Below are 23,540 nucleotides of genomic sequence, written 5' to 3'. Positions count from 1 at the left end.
TTAAGGGGAGATCTAATAGAAACTTACAAGATAATACATGGCTTGGAAAGGGTGGACGCTTGGAAATTGTTTCCATTAGGCGAGGAGACTAGGACCTGTGGACATAGCCTTAGAACTAGAGGGGGTAAATTCAGAACAGAAATGCGGAGACATTTCTTCAGCCAGAGAGTGGTGGGCCTGTGGAATTCATTGCCACGGAGTGCAATGGAGGCCGGGAGGCTAAATGTCTTCAAGGCAGAAATTGATAAATTCTTGATGTCACAAGGAATTAAGGGCTACGGGGAGAATGCGGTAAGTGGAGTTGAAATGCCCATCAGCCATTATTGAATGGCGGAATATATTCGTTGGGCCGAATGGCCTTACTTCCACTCCTATGTCTTATGGTCTTATGTAACCATTGCCAATAGTCGCGAAAAACCCATCTGGGAAGGAAATCTGTCATCATTACATGGTCTGGCTGACATATGACACCTGACAAACAGCAATGTGGGTGACTCTCAACTGTCTTTTGAAATTGCCTTAGTAGGCCGGTCAGTTCAAGTGGAAGTAAAGGATGGGCAATAGATAATGCCCCAGCCAATGATGTCCACATCCTATGAATAAAAGGAAAACATTCGGTAACCTTTCCAGAGATGCCTAGAGTAACTCAGACTTTGAGAAATGGGGCATCAGTGAAAGCGGTCATTGAACAAAAATTACATTTGTGTACAATAACAATAACCATGTGATCATTCATTGCTAAAATTAACAGCAAGAATACATACTTTCTCTGACAACACTCAGACCATTTTGAATCAATTAGATAGACAGCCTGGTATCATGGTGGGTCAAACAGTAAGTTAAATACATGAAAAAAATTATAATAATACATTACAACATTCAAATAATAAAACTTTGTGTCACTCGTTAAGAATATTGTAAACATTTTTTTTCAAGGACTAAATTAACGTCACGAATGGAGTTTTAGATAAGGTAGTTGCTGATAAAACTACAGAAGACATCAGGGTTGGAACAGAAAGAACAAAAGTACCATTCTAGTTCTGTGGCTACCCAAATGTGCAATTTTGATTGAACAGAGTTCTGACATGAAGATTTTCAGAAAGTGAAAACTTGAGGAATCATTAACAAACAAACAACACAGACTCTGATCACTTCAAAATTACGTTACAAGTTTTGGATGAGCCAAAGGTACTCTCAGAAATAATTTGCTGGATAATGTCCAAAAGTGATCCTGCTGCTTTAGGTTCTATAACAATTGGTGATGTAATGGACAGTGAAACAGGTGACCTCAGGGTACAATGGGATCTTGATCATATGGGCCAATGGCTGAGGATTGGGCAGGTGGACTTTAATTTAGATAAATGTGAGGTGCAGCATTTTGGAAAGGCAAATCAGGGCAGAACTTATACACTGAAAAATGTGTTGCTGGAAAAGCGCAGCAGGTCAGGCAGCATCCAAGGAGCAGGATTCTCCTGCTCCCGCTTTTCCAGCAACACATGTTTCAGCTCTGATCTCCAGCATCTGCAGTCCTCACTTTCTCCTAGAACTTATATACTTACTGGTAAGGTCCTAGGGAGTGTTACTGAACAAAGAGAACTCGGAGTGCAGGTTCATAGATCCTTGAAAGTGAAGACGCAGGTAGAAAGGATAGTGAAGGCGGTGTTTGGTATGCCTTCCTTGATCGGTCAGAGCTAGGAGTATAGGAGTTGTGGTTGCGGTTGTACAGGACATTGGTTAGGCCACTGTTGAAATAGTGCGTGCAATTCTGGTCTCCTTCCTATAGGAAAGATGTTGTGAAACTTGAAAGGGTTGAGAAAATATTTACAAGGATGTTGCCAGGGTTGGAGGATTTGAGCTATAGGGAGAGGCTAACTAGGCTGGGGCTGTTTTCCCTGGAGCGTCAGAGGTTGAGGGGTGATCTTATAGAGGTTTATAAAATCATGAGGGGCATGGATAGGGTAAGTAGACAAGGTCCTTTCTCTGGGTTGGGGGAGTTGAGAACCAGAAGGCATAGGTTTAGGGTGAGAGGGGAAAGATATAAAAGAGACGTAATGGGCAACCTTTTCACAAAGGGTGGTGCGTGTGTGGAATAAGCTGTCAGAGAAAATGGTAGAGGCTGGTACAATTACAACATTTGAAAGGCATCAGGGTGAGTCTATGAATAGGAAGGGTTTAGCAGGACATGAGCCAAATGCTGGTAAATGGGACTAGATTTATTTCAGCTATCTGGTCAGCATGGATGAGTTGGACCAAAGGGTTTGTTTCTGTGCTGCAGATATCTAAGACTTCAAGTATCTACGATTTGCTGTTGAAATGTGGGGGACTCTGGACAGACCTTCTGGCATCAACCTTAGTATTGAATCTGATTGTAGACCCAGCAGAATCTGCAAGGCACTTTTCACTAACTAATGGGGAATTGTGCCAAAACGGTTTCACAGCTCAGTGAAGCAACAGCCTGACATAGTCATGCTTTCAGAAGCATGACTATCAACCAACATCTCAGACTCCTCCATCACCATCTCTGGGTATTCCCTGTCGCACAGGCAGGAATGACACACTGAGATGGTGGCACAAGAAGGGAAAGGGCTGGGAGTCCTCAACATCAACTCTGAATTACATAGCACAGTATCAAAGAGGAGGAGAAAAAGTATCTGCAGACTTCCACCAGCTTCCTTCCCTCAGCCGTTGAATCAGCACTCGTTCATGTTCAGCTTGGAAGAAGCATTAAACAGACCAAATGTCCAGAATGTCATCTCCAGGCTGGAGGTTTTCAACATCAAGCACCAAGTGGTTTGCTAGAACGGCTGATGACTGAACCCCAAAGGGCACAGTTGTCAAACTTGTCTTGAGGTAGGCAAGGAGAGAGCTAGTACAAAGAAAAAACAAACTGTACTTGACTCGGTCCTAAATCACCTTTCTCTCACAGATATGTATTAAAACGTGGACAAGTGAAATGAATGAACTATCGCAGACGACACATAAATAGATGGGAAGATAAATGGGGAGAAGAGTCTATAGGAAGGATGTAGATGGGTTAAGTGGAGGGCAAAAACTTGGCAGATGCAATATAATGTGGGAAAATATAGAATTGCACACATTGGTAGGAGGAGTAGAGCATTTAAATTTTATTTTAAAGGATAAAGCTTCAGCATGGAGGGATTTTAGGGGCCTTGTTCACAAATCACAAAATACAAAGCCAGCAAGTAACAGGGTAAATGGAATGCTGGTCTATTTTACAAAGGGAACAGAATATAAAAATAGGCAGGTCCACTCAGACAACATCTGGAATACTGTGAACAGTCTTGGTTCCCTCATCAAAAGGAAAGATATACTGGAATTGGAAGGAGTCACTGAAAATTCACTGTGTTGATCCCAGGTATGAAGGGGCTGTCTTATGGGGAGATGTTGAGTAGGTTGCACCTATAAGTCATTGAATTTAGAAGACTGGAGGGGCACCTTATTGAAACATACAAAATTCTTAGGGAACTTACAGGATAGATGTCATGGGACAGTCTAGGACTGGAGGGCAAAATCTCTGACTTTGTGGTTGTCCATTTAAGACAGGGATGGGGATGATTTTTTTTTCTCCTCGGAGGGTAATGTATACATGGATTTTTTTTTTTAATTACACAGGCTGTTGATGATTCTGTAACCTAGGTACCTTTGTACCTAAGATGACATGGTAATTGACGACTTGTGAATTTTTCACTGCACTCATGTGAGTACATGACAATATAGCTAATTCAATAAACAGATTTTTAATTCAGTACAAGACCCAGGATTATTCAGGAAATGGCGAGAAAGTGAAATTGAGGATTATCAGATCAGCTATGATCTCATTAAATGGCAAAGCAGACTTGCAGGGCCAAATGACCTACTTCTACACCTCAAGGTGTTACAGATGCATCTGGAGATATTAAACACACTCTACATTGTGCAAAATGAAATATTTCAGACCAGCAGCTCAAAAGTAGGCATTGATCATGCAATGTGGCCCATCAGCAGCAGAATTGGATTCTGCCAAAATCTGTGGGGCTCTAGTCTGGCAAATTCCCACAGTTGATCAAGTAATCAGGTGACCAATCTCTACTTAGTAAGGAGTGTGGAAGAGGATGATAGGAGCTACACCAGGCATCATTAAAGATCAGGTGCCAAACTGACGAAGCTACATGGGTTACCTCAATGCTAAATGGAAACAGAGTTCAATAGGCAGAGGAAAAAAAGCAACATAACAAGTTAAAACTTTGCAATCTACCATATCAAGATGAAATTAATGGTGTGTAATTACAACTGTGGTATGAGGTGGCTGCATGCACATTCCCACTCACAACGAGTGGAGATTGGCACTGGAGTGTAATAGACAAAAGTTGAAACTTTCACAACTATGCTCAGCAAAAAGTACCAAGTTGATGATCCATCTCAGTCTCCCTATTAATCCTGGACCATCACAAATGCCAGACTTCACCAATTCAAATCAATTCACATGATTTCAAGACATTACACCATACTGGATACAACAAACCCTATTGGACCAGACAACATCTCTCCTGCAATCCTGATGACCTCGTCATGTCTTTAGGCAAGCTACAACACTGTTACAGTTACAACACTGGCACCTACTTGACAAAGTTAAAAATTGCCAGGATGCCCCGTCCACAAAAGCTTGATAAATCCAATCCAACCATTATCCAACCCCACAGCCCACCCTTCACAGAAAGTGAGAGAAAGAAAGAGACCCCGAAGTTAATTTTTCATATGCAAGAAGTTTTAGAGCATGGAATACTTTGCCTCAAGAATAATTGAAGGAAAGGCAACTGCATCTTTTAAAGGAAAAGTAAACACACAATAACAGTGGTATAAAGATGAACATTGAATCTTTTTTTTAATGGCGAAATGCTGTCACAGAAACAATGAGGCAAACATCTAAGCTAATTTGGTCAATTAATGAGAATATTATGGACTGGAATCAAATACATTGCTTCAGATCAGATGCAGGTATTCTTATAGTTTGGAAGCAAAACAATTAAAAAAAACTCTTAATTTAACTATACACAGAAACTAGCCATACTAAAGCAGATCTGATTATAAGACCATAAGACATAGGAGTGGAAGTAAGGCCATTCAGCCCATCGAGTCCACTCCGCCATTCAATCATGGCTGATGGGCATTTCAACTCCACTTACCCGCATTCTCCCCGTAGCCCTTAATTCCTTGTGACATCAAGAATTTATCAATTTCTGCCTTGAAGACATTTAGCGTCCTGGCCTCCATTGCACTCCGTGGCAATGAATTCCACAGGCCCACCACTCTCTGGCTGAAGAAATGTCTCCGCATTTCTGTTCTGAATTTACCCCCTCTAGTTCTAAGGCTATGTCCACAGGTCCTAGTCTCCTCGCCTAATGGAAACAATTTCCAAGCGTCCACCCTTTCCAAGCCATGTATTATCTTGTAAGTTTCTATTAGATCTCCCCTTAATCTTCTAAACTCCAATGAATACAATCCCAGGATCCTCAGCCATTCCTCGTATGTTAGACCTACCATTCCAGGGATCATCCTTGTGAATCTCCGCTGGACCAAGACCTTCCTGCATCTCCACTTCTAGCACTCCCAGATCCCTTTGTACTTTGGCTTTAAGAATTTTCTCACCGTTTAGAAAGTAGTCCATGCTGGTATTCTTTTTTCCAAAGTGCAAGTCCTCGCATTTGCTCACATTGAATTCCATCAGCCATTTCCTGGACCATTCTCCCAAACTGTCTAGATCCTTCTGCAGCCTCCCCACTTCCTCAGTACTACCTGCCTGTCCACCTAACTTCGTATCATCGGCAAACTTCGCTAGAATGCCCCCAGTCCCTTCATCCAGATCATTAATATATAACGTGAACAATTATGGGCATTTACCAAATTATACATAGAAATTAGGAGCAAAAGTAGGTCATTTAGTCCTTTGAAGGTCTGCAGTATTGCATGTGCTTAATGGCAAACTACTTTCTTTTGTCTTCATTGACCATTATTTCTATTATCTGTAGTCAATTCTCTATTTAAACCCGGTTGATGTTTCCAATTAGGTCCTCTCCTTCACTTCCGGCCTAGTGGACTTATCACAAAAATACTGCACTGATGTACCTGGATGTCAAGAAGCTTCCTTTTAGTGAAAAAAAAATGACTGATCCATTTTTATTCTCAGCACAGAATCAACACCAGCTAACAAACAAACAAACAAACAAGTCCACAATGGTGTTGATGCTCCTTTTGTATTTGAACCATGGAACTAAAACAAACAAGCAGAAAATGATGCCAAAATTATTCTCCCCCTTTCCACACATTTGTTCATACAAGAAATCAAATCCAATATCTGATCAATCTCTATAATCAAAAGCATTGAAGCTATTAAAATATATATATTTAAAGTATCTCACATTCTGATTAGTGTGTCCTCAATATGTGGAACTTGATATTGAAATTCAGATGAATGAGTCATGGTGAATTAAAGCTCCTTTTCCACTCATTGCGCATCTAAATGTGCAATGTTTGTTTTGTTATGATTGCCTTCTGAAGAATACAATCAAATTTGTTGATTCCAAAGTTACACAAAGTATTGTACACAGGGTGACCAATCATATTTAATCTGTAGTCAATTCAAGCTTTTAAACAAAGAATAATACTCTACATTTCAGTTTTAGGTCATCTTTGGAGGAGGATTGTGGAGAGGTAAGTGGAAGTCAAACATTTAAAATTACTATGAGGGAAGATAGGGTTACCTTAGAAACTGTCCAAAATGATCAACATTTTCCAGCGAGAACTAACTGTACTCTGAACAGGGAGGCAAAGATCAGAAAGAACAGAAGGGTTGATTTGTTTTGAATACTGAAATAAATCAGCAAAAATTTCAAGTTTCAGTTCTGATCCTTTTTTTACAAAATGGCATTCAACAATTACATTAATTTTAATCTTAACTTATAAAGTTATTTCATACTTAAATATATAAATACCATTCGGTACATTAGAATCTCTCCAACTGGTGCTTCGTTTCTATGCTCACTTTGGCCATAGTTAACTTGCATTAACAATTTTTCTTGTTGAAAGGAAACATGATATGAAATGCATCACAAATTGAACCGAAATCAAGTTAACCACATCACATAAGAAAACAAAAAGTTATAAAAAGAGTCAAGAAATTAGAGCAGACTGGCAATAGCACGGTGTAGAATTAGACCTAACACAGACACAATGGTCAACAGTCTCATTCTGTCGTGATTTCTGTGATTGTGTGAACTGAAGTTCAAATTTGGTTTTAAAGCAATGGGAGTCCTGTGACTCCTTGCTATCTTACGCCTGATAGCAGCTTAGAGATTCATGTCTAAATTGCATTGTCCCACACATTGAATTATTAGCAAATTCAGGAAAGATCCTGGAAAACTGCAATCCCAGAAGGTCAAAATGCATCCACTTGTTTACATACTTTTAGCGATTACTAACTATTATTCCAGCTTTTGTGAATTCAGCTAAATTTCAGCAAAAAGCTATCAGCACAAGGTGGGGTTCACAATTATTTACTTTCTCATGGGGTCAGTGATTAAAGCCCAAAAGTGACATCAAAACTTCTGCTACTCATCACTTACCAGTGAAGCTAACTGCATAATACCAAGCTCATGCATCCGAAGTACAGACAGGGAAGGAAATTAGATATGTCAGAGCAGCCACTGTTAGAGGGTGGTTCTGCACTTTCAACTCAGCCTGCCAAGAAACAGCAACAATAATCCCCTTAAAATGCACCAAATCTAAAATACAATGGATGCCATTGTAAACACATTGTTAACCTGCATTCATTCAACTTTTAACTGCACTACACATTGCTTGGGTCTATTAAGCCATGTAATCTTTAACACTGTTGTGCACTTCATTCACTTACTAAAAGCCAGAATTACAATACTGGTCTGAAATATTCTTCCGAGTGGTCTTGGTGTAAGGTAGAGATTCATGTCTAAATTGCATTGTCCCACACATTGAATTATTAGCAAATTCAGGAAAGATCCTGCTTTATTTGGATGGTCATCGGCACACGTGGAAATGACTGTTACACAGTAGCTTTAGTTGATGTGTCATGCAAGTCAAAGGTAATTATCTTTAGGCCACTATCCTACCAGGCCATAGGGTGGTCTGTTATTAGGGAGAGAGATGATTGGTGGTGGTTTAACCTGAGTGCCACCATGAGGGAGACAGTGAGAAAGAGAAACAATAACAGAAATTGCTGGGTAAACTCAGCAGGTCTGACAGCATCTATGGAGAGAAAGCAGAGTTAACACTTCGGGTCCAGTGACCCTCCTTGCAAAGCAGTCGCCCATTCTGCATTTCAACTTCCCAAAGTAGAGAAGATGCACTGCAAAACACTTGCACAAAATTGACCTTGAGATTCCTGTTACCTGCCACTTTAACATACCACTGTGACTTCCCCAACCAATATCTCCATCTCGGGCCTGCTGCAGTGCCCTAGTGAAGCTCAGTGCAAGCTGGAAGAACAGCATCTCATTTTCCACTTGGGATGCCTGCAACCTTCAGGACTCAATACAGAGATCAGTAATTTTAAAACCTGAGCACCCTCTCCCATCTCCTTACCCCAACACCCACACGCCAGCCTTGTCATCACATGGGCTGCTACCACAAACAACCCATTGTCAGCCACTAATGATCCCCATTAGCAACTAATGATTCTCCCAAGCTGACCTTTACCCATTCCTTTGTCTGCCCAATAGTTGTTCTCTTTCGCTGAGCTTCATCACCATCTCGCATATACTCCTCTCCCCACACAAGCCCTGTCCCATCTTCAGCATATTTACACCAATGTTTTCCTATCTGTCATCAATGCAAAAGAAGGGTCACTGGACTCAAAATGTTAACTCTGCTTTCTCTCCACAGATCTGCTGAGATTTTCCCAACAATTTTTGTTTTTGTTGCTGGATTCCCAACTTCTCCTTTTTCTTGTTTGGTGGCTGAGAAGGAGAGTCGATCATCTAAGCTGAACTGGTACATGAATCGAACCACTCTGCATCACAAAGCAGCCACCAGTCAATTGAGTAGGTAAGTGAAAGTGTCCTGACAGAATGCCTCATCACGACCTAGTTGTCAGCTTGTTTCTAACTTCTTGCTCCTGGTCAGGGTCATTCTTTCTGATTGGTTGTTGCTAAATGTCTTCTAGGACCCTTTGGAAGTCAAGATTATTTAAAACAATTAGAGATTACTTTCACATTCATCCTGACATCTGAACTTACATTTAAAGATCACAAAATTATAGTTAAGCAAAAATCTGGTACCAATGCATGTTTCATCTTGTATGAATCTTCACCTCTTAGCCCTAGATTCATCAAATAGATGAACAGCCAATTGGAGCTTTGGTTTGCCAGGAACCATTCATCAGTCTTAGAGGACAGTGAAATACTGAGAAAACCAGGAATTACCATTAAAATAATTGAGTCATGGAAACTTCCAAGGTATGAGAGACGATTTAATTTCTGACAACATAGACCAACTACACATGATGGAACTGAAACCTCTTTCTTTTCATAAAATGTATGGCACTGGGGGTAGGAGTCCTGAATCTCACTCTGTTCATTAATGGCCATAGCTGTCAGGAACCAAACAAAACGGCAAAGTGAATGACTCTATCCTGATGTTTTTGGACAAATCAAGTATCTAAAGCCAATACTTATGCAGCTATGTACTCACTATAAAGTTATGAGAATTGACAAACATCTCTGTTATTACGCATACAATCCACATCCTAATAACTCGTTATTGAGGTCACTTTATCTTGCTGTAGGAGTGTATGAAGTACAGTAATATCCTCTTGAGGGATTTCTTTTCTCTTTTATTCTTTCACAAGATGTGAACACCACTGGCAAGGCCAACATTAATTACTCAGAGGCTTGCTGAATCATTACAGAGAGCGGTTAAGAGGCAACTGCATTATTGCAGGTCTAATGTAACATGTGGGAGAAAGTGAGGACTGCAGATGCTAGAGATCAAAGTTGAAAAATGTGGAGCTGGCAAAGCACAGCTCCTAATGTAACATGTGGCTAGACCAGGAAAAAATGATAGATTTCCTTCCCAGAAAGTAATTTTTTTTAAATTCAGTCATGGGATGTGGGTGTTACTGGTAGGAGAGTATTTATTGCCTAACCCCCTAGCTTCCCTTGAAAAGTGGTGGTGAGCTGTCTTCTTGAACCGCTGCAGTCCAAGTGCTGTAGGTTGACCTGCAATGCCATTGGGGAGGGAATTCCAGGATTTTGACCCAGCAACAGTGAAGCAATAGAAATATATTTCTATGTCAGGAAGGTGAGTGGCTTGGAAAGGAACTTGCAGGTGGTGGTGTTCCTCTGTATTCGCTGCCCTAGTCCTTAGAGATGGATGGGTATAGTCATGGGTTTGGAAGGTTCTGTTCCAGGATCTGTGATGAATTTCTGCAGTGTGAACCAGATGGATTTTTACAATAACGATACTTGCCATTCGTCACCATAACTGAAGACTACTTGTATTTTCCAGATTTATTAAATGACTTCATTTTCCACCAGCAGTCATGGGTTTGGAAGGTTCTGTTCCAGGATCTGTGATGAATTTCTGCAGTGTGAACCAGATGGATTTTTACAATAACGATACTTGCCATTAGTCACCATACTGAAGACTACTTGTATATTCCAGATTTATTAAATGACTTCATTTTCCACCAGCTACTATGATGGGATGTGTCTGCAAAGCTGCAGAGCCATAACCTCTGAATACTCATGCAGTAATATTACTACAACATCACCATCTCCACAAAATGATGGACCACGCATAATGGTTCGAATTAACATGCCCAGACCACAGCATTCAGTGTAATGGGTAGTCCATATTAACGTCTCGAGATGCAAACTCAGCTGTCTAGCATACCTCCCCCTAAACTTCCACCTCATTTAGAAACTTTAGCGGGAATATTCACGATTATCTCAAAGCAGCACATATAGACCTTTCTTTGAGGAAATAGTCACAGACAACAGATGAGCTGCAGCTTTAAAATATTCTCAGCAAAACTCCGAGGTGTTTCACCAATCTCCGTTTTTCAACAATAGAAACATAATGCAAAAGCAGTCAGAACAAGAAAATTGTGACACAAAAGTCAACATTGACTACAGAACTTTAAGAGCAAAGACCCAGCCTGTGGAACTACACCTTTCACGCAGCATCCACTTAGATGAATATTGAGGAACTATTTAGGTACAAGAGAAATGATTAGAAGGGAATGATTGGAAAAATTGTAGACAACACCAAAATTGACCAGGTATCAGATAGTGAAGAGGATGGTCGTGTGGAGTTTGCACATTCTCCCCGTGTCTGTGTGGGTTTCCTTTGGGTGTTCCGGTTTCCTCCCACAATCCAGAAATGTGCAGGTTAGGTGAATTGGCCATCATAAATTGCCCATAGTGTTCAGGCTGTGTAGGTTAGATGCATTGGTCAGGGGTAAATATAGGATAATAGGGTAGGGGGAATGGGTCTGGGTGGGTTACTCTTCAGAGGGTCAGTGTAGACTTGTAGGGCCAAAGGGCCTGTTTCCACACTGTAGGGATTCTATGATGCAGGAAGAGATCGATGGCCTGCTTGAATGGGCAGAAAAGTGGCCAATAGAATTCAGTCCAGAGAAGTAAGAGGTTACGTATTTGGTGAGGACAAACAAAGGAAAAGAATTACATAATAAATGTAAGAATATTGACAGGGGTAAAGGAAGTGAAGCACATTGGAATGCATACCCACAGATCCACAAATGTGGCAGCACATAGCTGTAAAAACAGCAAATAGGATGCTTTCTTTCATTGGATGCGATATCAAATACTAAAGCAGGGATCTAATGCTGGAACATCAGAAGACATTGGATAGACCACAGTTGGACCTTTATGCACAGTTCTGGTCACATTACAGGAAGGATATATATGCTCTAGACAAAGTGCAGCGGAGCTTGAAGAGAATGTTGCCAGGGCTTGAAAGTTGCAGGTACGAGGAAAGATTGGACAAGCTGTGGTTGTCTTCCTTAGACAGAGGAGACCAGAGGTGGTAGCTTATTTAAGGTGTATAAAATGAGGGTCTTGGATAGAATGGACATGAGAAAAATGCTTTTCACTCAGAGTGATGGGTCTCTGGAATTGGCTGCTCAGTTTTGTGGTTGAGTTGAAAAGGCTCAACTCTTGTAAAAGCAACTTGGATCTGCAATTGAAACACTAGCTTGCAAGGTTATAGACACAATGGGCTGAATGGCCTCTTTCCATGCTGTAACCTATGGTTCTGTACTTCATTTCCTCTGGGCCTAAATGAAACAAGCAAAAAACAGCCGTACAGATGCTCTGAAGATTTGACAGATGTTTTATCATGCATTATGAGTAAGCAGCAGTGACTCATAACATAAGGAGGAAATGTCTGATGCACAGTGACGTAGTCTCACAATCCAATAAATAAACTGAATGACTACAAAATTCACTTTGTTGGTAGCTTGGAGAAGTTGACCAGAGTGGAAATCTCCCCTAATATCTTTGAACGGTGCCATGAAAACCTTAACAGTCATCTGACATAAAAACAAGCGCCCATGGATTGCGTTGCAGCTGCATCTCAAAGGTTAAGTTCCCAGCAAAACAGCAACATCGTGTTGGCAAACATCATAGATTACGTCCTCCAGCATTTTGAACAGGGTACATGATTGACCTTTCTACAGGTTTGATCAGGTATTTCAAAAGCTTTCTTGTCCAACACCTCCCCTCAGGGAGATTGTCCTTGCTCAGTTAACCGTCAGGATCTAAATATCTCCAGCAACGTTTATCTTCCTATTCCAGCACTATTCCCTTTGGGGGTCAGCCAAAAAGAAATCTCTGATCCCATCCTCCTCTAAATGTTGCATTTTGGAAACATCATCTGAAGACATGAGATCAGACAAGATTTAGCAGGATCACTCCAACTATCTCAACCCCCCCTCCCTAACTCTGTTTTTGGATGGACACTCTGACATCCAGCCTTTCTTGAGCCATGGTTTCTTCCATTGAGAGGGTAAAACCCATTGCCTTTAGCTATGAGCATTCATCAGTTCAAACTCTCCGGTTGCTACAACTCAGGCGGTTTAAATTCACTCCGAATAGAAAAACTACTTACTTCCATCTCCATAACATCCATATGCATCTCAGCACATTAGCTGAAGTCTTTTTTAATGTCTTTGTTACTTCCATAGTTGTCTATTCCAGTGGTGTCCTGACCAACATCCCATCCTTTATAAACTTCCAATTCAGCCAAAACCTTCTTGCCAATAACCAATCCTGCGCCAAGTTCCAAGTCCTATCACTCATCACCATTATCCTCACCGATTTACATTAGCTCCTATCTCCCCAACATCTCTAAGTCCAGCCTACTCATTCTATCTGTTATTCGTACCTTAAGCCACCTAGAACTAAACTCTGAACTTACACCTTAATCCCATCCACTTCTTCATGCCTCAGTTATGCCATTTGGTCAGACATCTGCTCCACCATTCAATCACAGCTGATACACTTCACAACCCGATTCTATCTTCTCCCTGTGACCCCTGACCCCCTTTCTAATCAAGAATCTATTTCGGTCTTAAACACACTCAATGACTAGGCCTCCACAGCCCTTTGTGGCAATGGGTTCCACAGATTCACCACTCTCTGGCTGAAGAAATTCCTCATCTCACTTCTAAAGGGTTATTCTTTCACTCTGAGGCTGCGTCATAGGGTCCCAGTCTCTCCTACGAATAGAAACATCTTCTCCATGTCCACTCTATCCAGGGTTCTCTATACATTTCGTTCATACCTTCCCTCAACCTTCTAAACTCCATGGAGTACAAACACTCCTCATATGACAAGCCCTTCACGCCCAAGATCATTCTTGTAAACCTCCTCTGCACCCCCTTCAATCCTTTAAGCACATCTTTTTTTAGATATAGAGCCCAAAAATGCTCACAATATTCCAAATGTGGTCTGGCCATAGTCTTATACAGCTTCAACAGAACATCTCTGCTTTGGCTTTCTAGCCCTCTTGAAATGAATGCCAACATTGCATTTGCCTTCCTAACTGCCAACAGAACCTGCATTTTAACCTTAATAGAATCCTGAAACTAGGACTTCCAAGTCACTTGTGCTTCATATTTCCGAAGCCGTTACAAGTTTAGAAATAGTTTACACTTATTTTCTTTCTACCAAAATGCATAACCTCACTTTTCCACATTGTTCTCCATCTGCCACTTCTTTGCCTACTCTACTAGCCTGTCCAAGTGCTTCCTGAAGAAGGGCTTATGCCCGAAACGTCAATTCTCCTGCTCCTTGGATGCTGCCTGACCTGCTGCGCTTTTCCAGCAACACATTTTTCAGCCAAGTGCTTCAGCAGCCTCCTTGTTTCCTCAACATTACTTATCTCTGCACTGATGTTTGTGTCATCTGCAAACTTAGCATCAATGCCTTCAGTTCCTTTGTCCAGGTCTTTAATATATAATGTGAACAGTTGTGGTCCCAACATGGACTCCTACAGAATTCCACTAGTCACCAGTTCCCTGTACCACAGTGCTATGTTCAGTTTTCTCATCTTCCCTACAGCCCACGCTCTCATCCACACAGGGAGCAAGGATCTCAAGCCTGTTAGACAAGCTCAAGGACTGACCACCTGGATCCTTCTACCTGCCTTGCTAGTAGTCACACCATCCTGTCCCTGATGACTGACTGAATTTAAGGCAGTTAATCTAAAGGGTGTGACTGCCTCAGCCTGAAACACAGCAACCAGGTAACTCTCCCCTCTCCAATGTGTCACATACTCGAAGCTCAGACTTCAACTCATCAACTCTGAGCCAGAGTTCCTAAAACATTGAACACTTGCAACAGATGGATGGCACAGTGGCTCATTGGTTAGCACTGCTGCCTCACTATGCCAGGAATCCAGACTCGATTCAAGCCATGGGCAACTCTGTGTGGAGCTCCCATGTTCTCCCAGTGTCTGTATGGATTTTCTCGGGTGCTCTGGTCTTCTCCCACAGTCCAAAGATGGGCAGGTTAGGTGGTTTGGCCACGCTAAATTGCCTATAGTGTCCAGGGATCTATAGGCTAGGTGGATTAGCCATGAGAAGTGCAGGGTTACACAGATGGGGGTGGCTCATGTTGGGATGGTCTTCAGAGGATCAGTGTGGACTTGATGGATTGACTGTCATGATTCTATGACTTTATGTGGTCACTATGAAACACAAATGGGATCCACTAGCTCCCAAATGGCACAGGTACAACACATTGTCTGGCCCTCTATTTTGTTTACTCAGTTCTTGATATTTAAAAACTTGTACTGGTCTTTTAGTTTGTAGCCTACAAATATTTCCCCTATTAATCTTCAATTTGAAAGTAACCGATAATAGAGTACAATTAGTAACTATCACCAATGAACTTACAGTTTTCTTGTGATGTCATTCTTTTGTGCTCAGCCCCTGACCCTGGGTTTCAATTTAACCTGTTCAAAAAAAGTTACAAACTATGAGCCAAAGAAAATGTGAGCACAAAACAACTCTTCCCTTCTGCATTGAATTCCCACATTGTCTCCAAATTCCCTAAAACTGTATACTCACTCAGGCTGTGTCTGTCCCTCTGTATGTGATATCTCCTTCCTGACCATGTGAAGGCACTTGCCACAGACCCTTTCCTAAATAGAGCTGAGATGACCTACACTAGTTAATTTTCAATAGTCATTAATACCTATTAAGACTCTATTCGGGCTGCAGGTGATTGACTGATAATAGTCCCACAATCAGCTTTGTTCAACTTTCTCTTGCCGGAAACATCGATTCTCCTGCTCCTCAGATGCTGCCTGACCTGCTGTGCTTTTCCAGCACCACACTCTCAACTCTAATCTCAGCAATCTGCAGTCCTCACTTTCGCCTTTATTAAAGTTTGGACTAGATTACAGAATTCTAAAACAGATAGAGAACAGAAAGATTTATGCTGCCTCTGTATTCCCCAAACGACAGTCACCCTCACCCTGAAGAAGGGTGATACCCAAACTGTCGATATCTGCATCTCCTGATGATGCCTGGCTTGCTGTGTTCTTCCAGCTGCCTGTCTGTCCACTTATCTTTTGAGGAAAGCATGGACAGATCAGGCCTATATCCAATGGAGTTTACAAGAATGAGAAGTGACTTCCTAAAACGTATAAGATCCGAAGAGGGCCTTTCAGGATGAATGCTGAAAGCACAGTTCCCTTGTGAAGAGACTAGCACCAGGGGACTAAGTCTAAAAATAAGGGATCACTCACTTAAAACAGAGATGAAAAGTTTTTTTAATATACATTTCAAGGGCTGAGTGTCTTTGGTGGAGGCAACACCATTGAACATGTTAAAAGCAGAGGCTGACTAACAAGGGAGTCAAAGGATATAGGGGGTGGTAGGAACGTGAAGTCAAGGCCACAATCAGATCAACAATATTTTTGTCAAATGGTGAAGCAGGTTTGAGAGGCTGAATGGCAGACTCTGAATTCATATGTTCATGTGCAACTCTTTTAATCAAGCTTTTGAACCCCTCTATCATTGTTTACTTGGCATGATGTCTCTCCCTTAGTCTGCTTTTCTACATTAATTATCACCAATAAGAGGGGTACTACAACACTGCCAACAATGCAATGCTTTAAGGGTATCACTGTTTGAAAGTTGTGTTCAGACTTGAACCCAACGTCTGGATTCACAGGTGAGGATCTCACCAAGTGAAAGGTATTCAATGAGAAAATAGTTTTAATAAAAGCAAATTGGCTCTCACCGCACTACCCTCAAACCAAGAACGTTCTGGTGATCAGTGACAGCTACACTGTCTCTGTCTTCTCAATCTTTCTCATTGTCAAAAGGGGGAGAAATGCTGCAGAAATACACTGCATTCTCTTCATGGGCCCAGGAAATTCAGCCAGATTTCAAACTTGACATTGCCTAACTTCTTGTTAGTCTATTGGGTTTCCCCCTTCAGACAAAGATGAAGGTTCTCTCACTGATGTAAAAGGAATAGGGGGCAATGCAAATGTTGAGACCAATACCAGGCGGGTGAGAACTAATTTAGAGATCAGTTATTGGTGTGATTTTGCCTGCTCCTCTCTTCGCTGCAACTCCCACCACTGTTGATTTCCTCTCTACATCGAAAAGGACACTTCCATGGAAGGAAAACCTATTAATCGCCACTCTGTGTGCCACAGTTACAATTTCATCAAGTTTGTAGATGGGATTTAAATCAGATACATATTCTCAGAAGTCTACTTGAAAAACTCAGATTTTGCCTCTCTGAAAGTAAACACAATGGCAAATCTCTAGGTAAATTAGCAGCAATACGTTCCCTCACCAATGCCCAGTTTAGCATAACACCTTACTCTTCCAATCATTGTGCTGCACTGTCCTTTTGTCCAAGCCAGGGTGCTTGTGACTGTTGATGAACATCATTCCTGTGGTAATCCTGGCCTTCAAATGCTCCAATGAGTTTTGCCCCTTCACAATTTATTGTCCCGTCTTCTTCCCAGCTCGCTGACTCCAATCCCCAAAAACAAATTTCTCCAACTTCCTGATCTTGGCCCCTGAATACCACATCCCTCCTACCCCGACTTTCATTAAGCTGAAACCCAGGACTGACAGTGGTCCACACCCTGACCAATTTAGATGGACAGCCTGACTGATGCATAACCAAATCGGAGTGACCTCTGTGCAGCTCTTTGACTCACAACTCCCCGACTGACTGCACGGAGCCGCAGGACTGACTGTAGCCCATTCCCTGGTCTGACAATGTTCATGCTCCTGGACCAACAGCCAGTGCTGTCTTTAACCTACTGTGCCAGATCGCTTAGCGAGAGCTCTCTCCCTCAACCTGGCTGGAGAACTTCTCCCCCTTTAAGCTTTGAGACAAGTTCATTAAGTTGAAGTACATGCTGTGTATTTGTCATTTGTTGCAGATATCAGATTGAAGTCACACAGTGCTTCGCAGTAACATTTCTATCCCTTTGACTGATGACTACTAGCAACCATATCAAGCTGCCTGGCTTTGCACCAGTGCTAAACAGCAAGGCAAGACAGAAGGACTATGATCCTTTAAGGTGAGGAGACAAACACAAAGAAGCAAGACAGGGCAGAGATGTGCTGAAATGGGCACATAGTGAGTGCTAAGGGAGCAAGTCATGGAGGCACGGTGGCTCAGAGGTTAGCATTGTTGCCTCACAGCACCAAGGACACTGGTTCAATTCTGGCCTTGGCCATCTGTCTGTGTGGAGTTTGCACATTCTCCCTGTGTCTGCATGGGTTTCCTCTGGGTTTTCTTGTTTCCTCCCACAGTCCAAAGATATGCAGGAAGTCAGGTGAATTGACCATGCTAATTTTCCCATAGAGTTCAGGGATGTGTTGGCTCAGTGTATTAGTTAGGGGGAATGTAGTAATAGGTGTCGAGGAATGGGTCTAGGTGGGATACTCTTCGGTGGGTCGATGTGAGCTTGTTGGGCCTGTTTCCACACTGTAGGGAATCTAATCTAATCTAACTGAATCTATGAGTGCTGAGGTGCACACCGGTCCAATCCATGAGCTGGGTGCCTGTCACTGAAGGACAGCAGCAGCATTCAAATGTAAGGTGCTCCAAATTGCAGCACTGAAATACAAAATACTTTATTCAGGGGCTGGGAAAATTGCACCTGGGGAAGTGGGAGTAAGGAACATCAGTGAGAGGATGGCTCAAGGAATAGAAGGGGCACAGCAAAAGCTGCAACAAAATGACACCAAACAGATCATACAGCCTGACATCATACCAGCATGAGATGGCATCAAACTGAATTGTGCAACTCTAAATGAAAATGCAGCCCCTCACCATCCCACCACATACCCATTAACTGAAATACACTGAAATAAAACATGTAAAAATGGCTAAATATTACGTGGGAACTTACTGCAGAACTCTGGAACGGAAATGTCCCTTTAAGCTCAAAACAAAAAAAATGACAACTTCAGGCATTGCAACAACTTTTCTAACTTGATTTTGCTTTCTTTCAAAACACAAGCAAGAATGCACTTTTAATGAATTTTCATAACCTAATGATAGTTAACTTTCTCAAAACTGATCGAATGTTTCTCCCTTGGAAATTCCTGCATTTCACCTAGCTTTATTGCAGACTTATTGTCAGTAATTAACTGTTCGATAATTTATTCCATTAATACAGCATTTACATAAACAAACTGTCACCAATTACAGCTCCTCAGTCAGCAGATGACTACCAATTTAAGATTACGCTGATGCTCACCGTAAAATTAAGATTAGCTTCCTCACGAATTGCCTCTGACCTCAAGTACTAAGTTAAATATAATTGCTAGTTTTGTTTTTACCCACTGGATCCCAAAAACTACTAAACCAGTCTGAAATATGGGTTAATGAAGGTTATCTTTCTCACCAATTGCACAGCATTTCAGTACCCCAAACATATCTATATTTCTGGTTAGCTTAATGTGAAGCTGGTTACTGAAGAAACCATCATAATGGTCAAAAATAGTTTTTAAAGCAGTGAAGCAAAAATGTTAAAAATAGGTGTTTATGCTGAATCCTACTTATTTACAATCGGAACCTGAGGAAAGCATTAAATTTACACGACATAATCCTTCTTTATTTTGAAAAACCAAAGTTCCAAACCACCGTCGTTACAACAGCATATTTAGCAAGCAAACATGGAACCTGAACGTTATACAATCTTCACTTGAATTTCCTTCAACTTTTGCACCACAAGTTAGTATAGTACCACAACCATTTTGATTTACTGCTGCAAATTGAAAAAGAAATCTCACCTTTGCCGGTCAGTTTGGAAGGTAGATAATATTCACAACTCTAGGTCACATTAATCCTAAACAGTTGACTAGTTATAAAAAGGCGCTCAATCTGGAATTTGGCTGCTGTTTGCAAGAAAGAACAATCTATGCAACTGGAATAAATAAATCCTTTTTCATAGATTTTATATATGAACAGAGTCCCGGAAAAAAACAGCTTCTTTCCATCAACAACTTTTGACAGACCAGCCGCTGGCTGACTCTTATCCATCTCGGATACTTTCCCAACACTTACTGGACTTTGTTGATATAGTTTCTGAATTTACATTACAAGAAAAGGAACATCAAAGTAAACCAGAAAAAGACAGGCAAAACTACCAGTTGGGCGGCAGGAGGCAGAAATATCAAAGTCAGTTGTGTCATTTGCTGCCGCACCCATGTCTTTTTTTCAAAACATGAGTTTGTGAATTTTTCTATAACAGGCCCATATATCAACAAGCAATGCATTTCAGGGGATCAGAGATGGTGGCGATCTGAATAAATCTGCCTTGCTGAGCTCTGCATCCCAGCCCAGCAGTAGGGATATTTTTACACTCCCCAACCTTACCTTTTTTTTTGGAGAAAATGGATGTTAAACGGTTGTGAAACTGTTTAAATCCATTTTCCGTGGAATCTCAATTGTCTGAGCAAGACGGATACAAGCAGTAATCCGTGAGTGCCGGTTGTCGGAGCATCTCTCAACTATCTGGCAACTCGCCTCTTGATTATCCAGCAACTCACATCATAATGCCGTTTAACTGATAACTGAATGCTGGGTTGCCTAGTGCTTTTTTTGCAGGACCTTGGGAGCTTGCTCGGACGGTCCAGGATTCAGATGGTTGATGTCTGGATAGTCGAGGTTCTACTATAAATGCTTTTTGAGCAAGCGGAAGTGATGAAAGGAACACATAGAGCCAAGCCCCAATACATGGGACACTCGCCAAAGGCATCAGGTGGGCCCATGACTCCGGATGCAGCTGCAGCTGTAACTCCCTCAACAGCCAAGAAAGAGGTACCTGCACAGCAGAACATCGCAGAAGTAGTCATGGCGATCTGAGGGATGATCAAGGAGCTGATGGAAGACAATCTTATTCAGCTGGAGCTGATTTTGCATGAGAAGGAGTTGGAAGGGCTTGGGAAGCAAGGTGAAGCGGTTGAGCGGCAGACCGCGGCTTTGGAGATAGAGGTTGATTCCCGGCGGAGCAGATCCAGGCCCTCGAAAATAGGTCAGGTCCTGAACAGGTTGACGATCTGAAAAATTGAGGTAGGAGGAAAAAATATCCAGGTCGTTGGGGCTGCTGAAGGGAGTGGCAGGTGGGCAGCTAGCAAGCTTTTTTGAAGACTGTTACAGTTTCTTGGCTGGGATGCCAAAGTGGACCAAGTGAGAGTTGACAGAGCTCACTAGGTTGCGGTGCCCATGCCCAGCCCTGGTATGATTTCAATGCTACAGGGACAAGCAAAGAATCCTGGAATCTTCTAGAAGGATGGGGAAAGATTCACAGGCCCTTACCTATCAGGGAACTAAGAATTGTTTTCCAGGACTTTTCTGTGGCGGTGATCCATAAAAGGAAATCATTTGATGAGGTCAAGAGAAAATTAGGGGACCTTGGTATTCAATATTTAATGAGATACCCAGCAGTGCTTCATATTACTCACAAAGAGACGGTGCAGTCATTTGAGTCTTTAGAACAAGTGAAAAACTTCTTGGACACTTTAAAATAATTTGGATGGATTTATATCCTGAACAATAATGTTTGTTTTTTTTTCTCTCTTGCTAAGTTACTTGTAAAGTTACCCTTTTCTTAAACCTGCTGCTGTTGGTGTTTCTTTTTGTCCGATTAGGTTGGTGTTGATATATAGTTGGGAATGGGTAGAGTGTTCATTATTTTGTCTGTTTCCTTCGATTGCTTTGGTCTCAAGCTGGAGAGGGGAATGGAGGTGCATGTGGGAGTTGTCAGCATCCTCTATGGGAAGGGGGTAGAGTCCCCCATTAAGTGCCTTTTGTGTTTTGCAGTTAGTTTAGTGTTTTGTGTTTTTGCTAAATAGACTCCACAAGCCTTCTTCTGAATATGCCCAGCGTGGTGTAAGTTAAATTCTTCCTCTTGGCAGGTCAAAGGTGGTTTTAAAGGATCATGGCGAGCAGTGTTTTTAAATGGTCCACCTGGAATATTAGAGGAATCCATTCGCCAGTTTAAAGGAAAAAGGTGTTTTGAGCCTCAAATAGATGTTGATGGGTGGATAATGCCCTGTTGCAGAAGACTCACCTTAATGATAAGGAACACTTGAAGTTACAGCAGGGTGGGTTTGATCACGTGTTTTTCCTCATCCCGGAAGAATCTTCTATTTAATTTAATAGATCATGTTAAAGATAAACATAGTCGGTTTGTTATCCTTAAGGCCCGAATACATAGTGCAGAATATGATATTTTAAATGTCTGTCGTCCTCCGGCCCAATCCCTTAAACTTTTGACTGATATGCTAAGATGATGGTCTTTGCATCATGGCATATTTTTATAGGGGGGGATCTTTAACTGCCTTATGGATCCTGTGCTTGATAGAATCCCTAAAGATCTCCCAAAGCTTTCTCCACAATCTATACAGTTGGGTGATTTGTGTGGAACTGGGTTTGTAGATGTTTGGAGACATCTCCACCACATGGGCAGGGACTTCACATTCTTTTCCAATCCTCACAAGTGTCATACAAGAATTATTTTCCTAATTCGCACAGCTCTTCTAGATTTGATGGTATTTTGTTTAATTGGGAATATTGCCATTGCTGATCATGCAACAATATTTTTAGTGGTCGAGATGAAGGGTAATGCAATGAGCTCACTGTACTGGCAAATGGATCCCTTCATCCTCAAGGACAGCAAGTTCATGAAGTACTTTTCTCAGGAATTTGAGGCATTTTTTGCCACCAACACGAGTACAGTTAGTAATCCGTCCAATTTTTGGGAGACTGCTAAGGCCTATGCAAGAGGGATATTTCTCTCATACTCAGCTAGTCAGAAGCGAGAGAAGGGAGACCAGCAACATCTGCTCAGGGCATGACTGAAGGTAGCTGAGATGGCATCTTACAGTAGACCATCAGTGACTAAGCAGCAGTTGCTAACAGCCCTTCGATCTGCCTTTAACCCCACGCTTATGCATACAGCCAGGAAGGAACTTGCCTTTGCAAAGCAAAGCCATGGTTTTTTTGAGCATGGTGATAGGCCAGGTAAATATCTGGTCAGGAAGAAGAATGCTTCACAATCTATTGCTTCTATTAGGGAAGGGAATGGGACTCTTACTTGTAATGCTAAAAAGATCAATGCGGCGTTCCGAAGGTTCTATTCTGAACTGTATCAGTATGAATGTTAGGAGGATAGATGGGATAAAATGGAGTCTTTTTTTAACGAACGTGGATCTTCCGGGGGTGTCTGCTGAGCAGGCATCTTTCCTTCGTGCTCTAATAAGAGCGCAAGAGATAGAGGTGGCAGTGAGACAACTTGAAAGTGGAAAAGCGCCCGGCCCTGACAGTCTTCCCAGTGAGTTTATAAAGAATTTGTAAACATACTGTCAGGGCCAATGGTAGATATTTCTAACTATTCATATAGTCACAATTGCCTCCCACCATCTTTGAGAGAGGCTAATCTCTCTCTCACATCCTCAAGAAAGGGAAGGCCCCAGAGGACTGTGCTTCTTA

General features: G+C 41.7%; 1 protein-coding gene across 2 annotated transcripts in view; it reads right to left on the bottom strand.

The window, feature by feature from the left end:
* Positions 1-23,540, bottom strand: part of adcy7 (adenylate cyclase 7) — a 186,401-nt gene that overhangs the window by 120,007 nt on the left and 42,854 nt on the right. The window contains exon 3 of one of the 2 annotated variants that reach the window (XM_043706949.1): positions 15,452-15,510. The exons of the other annotated variant lie outside the window; for it this stretch is intronic. The gene's annotated coding sequence lies outside the window, so the exon portion shown is untranslated. The remainder of the gene's footprint in view (positions 1-15,451; positions 15,511-23,540) is intronic. 2 annotated transcript variants of the gene reach the window in all.

This window comes from Chiloscyllium plagiosum, chromosome 17 (assembly GCF_004010195.1).
Source record: "Chiloscyllium plagiosum isolate BGI_BamShark_2017 chromosome 17, ASM401019v2, whole genome shotgun sequence".
NCBI lineage: Eukaryota > Metazoa > Chordata > Chondrichthyes > Orectolobiformes > Hemiscylliidae > Chiloscyllium > Chiloscyllium plagiosum.
The sequence above is the reverse complement of the archived record's forward strand: the minus strand, read 5'-3'. Positions and strand labels throughout refer to the sequence as shown.